This window comes from Mchenga conophoros, linkage group LG14 (assembly GCF_057382185.1).
Source record: "Mchenga conophoros isolate Kocher_MC1m ecotype Shallow Benthic linkage group LG14, M_conophoros_male_GT1.1, whole genome shotgun sequence".
In the NCBI taxonomy this organism is placed as follows: Eukaryota; Metazoa; Chordata; class Actinopteri; order Cichliformes; family Cichlidae; genus Mchenga; species Mchenga conophoros.
In genome coordinates this window covers 39,351,710-39,358,027 of record NC_140539.1, presented here as the reverse complement: position 1 = coordinate 39,358,027, position 6,318 = coordinate 39,351,710, and positions in this window count along the sequence as shown.

Below are 6,318 nucleotides of genomic sequence, written 5' to 3'. Positions count from 1 at the left end.
CAATCACTAAAGTCAGAAGTGGCCGAAGGCCGGTGTGCCCGTGCTGCACATTAACGCTCTGAGACTTCCTGTTTGTTACTGGTTGCTGATGCCTGGCGGAGAGTGCAGCTCAGGGAACCTGACACAGTTTTAACAGAACGATGAAGCTCAGCTCGATCGTTGCACATCAGTCCTTATTTAGTCCTCATCGGTCAGAGCGTACTGCTGGCTGCACAACAGCAGGAAACCCACTGTGTGACTATAATACTCAGACACATGCTGTTTGCTGACTTCCTGTTTGCACCTGCTTCAGCGTGCTCAACACAGAGACAGACCAGATCAAAAACCTGCAGCGTCCTAAATCCCCGGGATGATGTCACGTCAGTGCGGCGTCTGTCACACTCTGACTTTAGATCTAAGAAAGGCTCCTGGAATCACACCCATGTGTGTCCTCCCAGCTGGTCTGAGTGAATCCTGGAAAACTGGTGCTGACGACGACGAGCCAGTAAAGGTCACGACTACATCGCCTCCTGCGGTGACGCTGAGTTTGTTCTACAGGAGCTAAACTTAATGCTGCGTCCACATCACGCAAACAAAAGAAGACGACATGAGCAAAAAGCAAAAAAAAAAAACACATCGAAGAGTCTGCAGTGAAATTAAAAAACTGAATCCTGGGATAATAAAAAGCATCAGGCAGCTGTTTGTACAGCTGTTTTCCTGCTTGTCTCCTAAATGTCACCAATACCATTTTTGGAGCTTCAGATGATTGATCAGCAGCAGATATCGGAAACTTCAGGCCAGCAAGTCACAAAGTTTTCTGAGTTGAACTGAAGCGTGATTATGTAGACCGTCAGCCATTTTTACCCCCCATCACTGACACGCTGACAGAGGCTTCGTTCCCTTTGCTGGGCACCGCTGTCGTACATCTCAGCTGTAATATTCTGCCTGTCGTGTCGCACCAAGCGGTTCTGTGCCCGTTAGCGCATAGTTGGTAAGGTTGTTGGCGTTCACCTCCATGCACGAGGGGGTGAACAGAGGCAGAAGGTGGAGTGACGCTCTGCTCACTGTGAAAGGTCTGAAAGGTGACTCTTTCCCCGCACGACCAAAGTGATGATGATGATCCTGAATGTGTCCAAAAAGCAGAGAAAGATTTCAGAGATGAAGCAAAGTAAAAGCTGCAAGCTCATTGTTTTAAACTTCTTTTTTCATTACTGCTGTGAAAGTGGTCAATAAAAATATCATAGCAAGCATTTGAGATGCCTTTGAGCGCTGTCTGATGTAACTGTGATCCAAACATGGGTTTCGAGGTCGGACAAACTGGAGAAAGTTTGAAGATTTTCACTGTTAAGTTCCTGAACTCTCAGAAGTTATGATGCATCTGTGCTTCCAGCATCTTTGTCCTTTTGAGCTCTGTTCATTTGGGGATTTACAATATAGAAAGAGCCAAACTTCCCCATTATGCTGTCTAATGCTGCAGCTTTCAGTGTCTGTCAGTCGTGTGGTTGAGGTTACCAGAAGAGGAAATGAAACACTGTTACTTCCCTTTAGTGAGAAAAGTCCCACCAAACTCCCCTCACATCATTTCACCTATAAATCCACTTCTTTAACACCTCTGAGATGACAACAACAGCCAGATGACAACAAAAGTATTCCAGTCTCTTCCATGTCCACAGGTGTATAAAACCAGCACCTGCAGACTGCTTCCACAAACATCTGTGCATCGCTCTCAGGAGCTCAGTGAACTCCAGCGTGTTACTGTGATAGGAGACTACTACTACTAAATATTCCACAGTCAGCTGTTAAGATAAGACTTTATTGATCCCACGACGGGAAAATGTTTGTGTTGCGTCAGCTCAGGTACAGATAATACCAAAAATACAAAGAAAATACAAAGAAATGAAAAATAAGTAAGATAATACTGGGAAGCTCATCTCGTAACCGGAAGGTTGCAGCTCTGTCTGTCTTGGTTGTGTCCTTGAGCAAGACACTTCACCTGCTGCCTACTGGTGATGGCAGGTGAAGTGCCACAACCATGAGAAAACTGCAGTTTGGTGAATGAGTTATCTTAACCAGCAGGTTAGTTGAATCTCCTCTCTGCTGTGTCCTCAGACTAGTCTGGCTTTAGTCATGATTTCTAACCTTGTGAAGCACCACAGCTGTCATGTATGTCATTTCAACAGACAAGGTCAGTGTGCGTTACTTCCCGCCCTTTTCTTCTGTTAATCATAATGAGATAATAATAATGGATTGCATTTATATAGCGCTTTACAATGCTACTATTCACACACTCTCACATTCACACACTGGTGGAGGCAGCTACAGTTGTAGCCACAGCTGCCCTGATATAATTAAAAGCTTTGTCCATCCTCTCCTGCTTATCCTTATCAGGGTCACGGGGGGGTGGAGCTACCACAGGTCGCCAATCTACCACAGACAACCGTTCACACTCACATTCATACCTGCGAGCAATCAGTTTTATAAATAAGCCAAACATGATAGGTGAAAACCCGACAGAAGGATGGTGCAGCGGCAGAGTTCGCTGATCTTATCATTCAGGTCATCGCAGTTGTTTTTACTTTATCCTGTGTATAGAGAGCACTGCAAGGCAGCTGTTATTGTGATTTAGTGCTATTGAAACAAATAGAATGAAGCTGAATTAAATCGATTAGAAACAAAACAAAACACCAGGAGCACAAGTCCAGATATACAAAACTAAACTAGATTGGGCCAAACCATGAGTCCACGAAAAAGTTCGGGGGGTCGACCCGAAGGTAGACAGCACGGGACCAAAAACAGTTCAGGGGGCCGGCCGATAGCAGCCAAAACACATCAGGAGGTCAGCCACGCGGAAGGCAGTGGCGGCGACAGAGCAGGTCACGAGAAAGTTCAGGGGGCCAACCGTGCGGACGGCAACAGCAGCGACGCAGGTAAAGGAGACGACAGTGCTGATTCGGAGGCCGCCTACGACGGCGATGACGTCCGGCAAGAGGCCCAGAAAGTGGCCGCCGACGCTGAGGTGGCAGTTGGGGACCTGAAGACGGCGCGGCCCCCACAGCACCAGGCGAGGCAGAAGCTGAAGCAGAGGCTGGACCAGGCGTGGATGATGAGGGTGATGACGCAGAGGCAGGACCAGGTGAAGCTGTGGCTGCAGGCGTGGGTGAAGACACGGAAGGCAACAGTGTGGAAGCCGCAGGTGGTGGCGCTGCAGGCGATGGTAATGGCTGGACGGGCTCCTCGGACCCTCCAGCAGGGCCAGTCACAGGCCCAGTGGGCACAGGGGCCCCTGGAACACACAGGGCAGAACCAGCAGGTGCTGGATTGATGCTGGTTGGTTGATGCTGACTGGAGCAGAGTAACACCTAGGTTTGGCTCAGACAGCAACAGTTGGGTGCAGTCCTCGGCTGACTTCTTAGCCTCCAGGGGTCCAGAGTCGACTGCGGGTTGAAACGCAGACTCTGGGGAGGCCCTGGAGAGAGTAACTGTCTCTAATCGGGTCAGCTTTTGAGAAACAAAAACAGTCTTATTGGGTGCGTCTGTTTCACACGAGTGAGAAAAGAGGACTGCTCAGCAGGCGACTGGGTTACAAAAGGCTGAAGTGACGGTGTGGCAAGAATGAAACTGGTAATGGAGCAGATGATTGAGCTATAGGTAACGGAGTAGCTAACTGGGCAGCTGAATGAGCTGACGGTTGGAGAGTAGTGAACGTGATGCAGGGGGTGGTATAGGCTCCCCTGAGCCTCTAGGGCTGGGTTTTACTAGCAGAACGAGTTCAGAAGAAACAGTCCTGCTTAGGCTTCTCTGCTCAAAGAGAGCAGGGCAAAAACAGCCCGTTAAGTCTCCCTCTCTATTCTTAGATTGCAAACCCACAGCATTATTAACAGATTCAGCAGTGCACCTCAAAACTGAATTCAAACTGTCCGAGGTTAATTCTGTATCGACTCAACAGTTCTTAGCAGGCTCCAACAGAGGACGATTTCGCGGCAAGCTCCTTATGTTGCAGCCGCCGCTGCTGCAAGCTCCCGAGCTTGTAACACCTCATGAGCTTCATGCAACTGGTCCATCGGGCCCATATATTCTCCAAGCTGACGCAGATGAGAATTCCCCTCCAGGATCGCTTTGATAGCGTTAATCCCAACCGCCATCACCTTAGCGTCTGTTGTGTGGGAAATCTGCTTAACCAAACATTGAATGCGGGAGAGATCACAGTCCTGGGACGAGCCCGCTGGGTCCAGGCTATGGTCGCGTCGTTCTGTCATGACTGTGTGCGGGCAGGCAGGGAGATAGGACCCAAAATGCAGGACTCAGAGGCAGACGTGAACTCAGAATACACAGCTTTATTGCTGGAGAAACGGAGCAGAAACTAAACTAAAGATACAAAAATAAACAGGCAGGCAGATGGACCACACAGCTAACGTGAGGATGCGACACAACACTGACACGAAGAAACACTGGGCTTAAATACACTGAGGAAGTTATTAAGGAATTAGAGACAGAAGGGGAACACAGCTGGGAGGAATAAGACCTAATGAGACGGGGGAACAAAGCTAGAAACACTGACATGGAAGACAGGAACATGAACCTTCAGAGTAAAACAGGAAACAAGACACACTTTACCAGGATACGGACTCGACAGAGTGAGACAGACAAGACGCTGAACCGGCAATAATAACCAAATACAACCCGAACCTTAATCGTAATGCAGAAACATACCAGCATAACTGAAACACCGACTCATAATAAAAACCAACAAAGCACCAGAGAAACATAAAGAACAATCCATCATTCAAAAATAAACCAAGACATAAGCAACTCAAGACGCTGGGTCGGTCCGACTCAGGACCGTGACGCTCTGAGACAGGATATTTCTAACTTTAGAGATGTTGCACAAATGGAAGAAAGCAGTCTTACATATTTGTTTAATATGTGCGTTGAAGGACATGTCCTGGTCAAAAATGACTCCAAGGTTCCTCACAGTGTTACTGGAGGCCAAGGTAATGCCATCCAGAGTAAGAATCTGCTTAGATACCATATTTCTAAGCTTTTCAGGGCCGAGTACAATAACCTCAGTTTGATCTGAATCAAGAAGCAGAAAGTTAGCGGCCATCCAGGTCTTTATGTCTTTAAGACATTCCTGCAGTTTAACTCATTGGTGTGTGTTATCTGGCTTCATGGACAGATAGAGCTGGGTGTCATCTGCATAGCAGTGTAAATGTATGCTATGTCTTCTAATGATGCTGCCTAAGGGAAGCATGTATAATGTAAACAGAATTGGTCCTAGCACTGAACCCTGTGGAACTCCATAATTAACCTCAGTGTGTGAAGAGGACTCTCCATTTACATGCACAAACTGGAGTCTATTAGATAGATATGATACAAACCACTGCAGTGCAGTACCTGTAATACCTACAGCATGTTCTAATCGCTCTAATAGGATATTATGGTCGACAGTATCGAACGCTGCACTGAGGTCTAGCAGGACAAGCACAGAGATGAGTCCACTGTCAGAGGCCATAAGAAGATCATTTGTAACCTTCACTAAAGCTGTTTCTGTGCTGTGCTGAGCTCTGAAACCTGACTGAAACTCTTCAAATAAACCTCTGCAGATGATCTGTTAGCTGTTTGACAACTACTCTTTCAAGGATGTTTGATATGAAAGGAAGGTTGGAGATTGGCCTATAATTAGCTAAGACTGCTGGGTCTAGAGATGCTTTTTGAGTAAAGGTTTAACTACAGCCAGCGTGAAGGCCTGTGGTACATAGCTGATTATTAGAGATAGGTTGATCATATTTAAGATCGAAGAATTAATTAATGGCAGGACTTCTTTGAGCAGTTTTGTAGGAATGGGGTCTAAAAGACACGTTGATGGTTTGGAGGAAGTAATTATTGAAGTTAACTCAGAAAGATCAACTGGAGAAAAAGAGTCTAAATGAATACGCCACCTTACAAATCAGAGCAAAACCTGATGTTTAATAATCCACATTTCACTGTGTTACTCTTTGGTTCAGATGTGGATACTGTATTGTTCTTTCTTTGTGATTGTTTATGTTTAAGTTGTTTGTCGCTGGTTTTTAGTTTGTTTTTTGTCTTTTTGGAAGCTGACACAGTCTCTATGGAGATGGGTTTTTGGGGGGGTAGCAGGAGGAGAGAAGCTGCAGAGAGGCGTGTAAGACTGCAACTCTGCTTCCTGGTCCCAACTCTGGATAGTCATATTTTGCAGGGTTTAATAAATTTGTCCATATTTCTAGAAATGAGAGCTGCTCCATCCAAAGTGGGATGGAGGCCGTCTCTCCTAACAAGACCAGGTTTCCTCCGTACACAGACAGCGTGATACTGTACAGC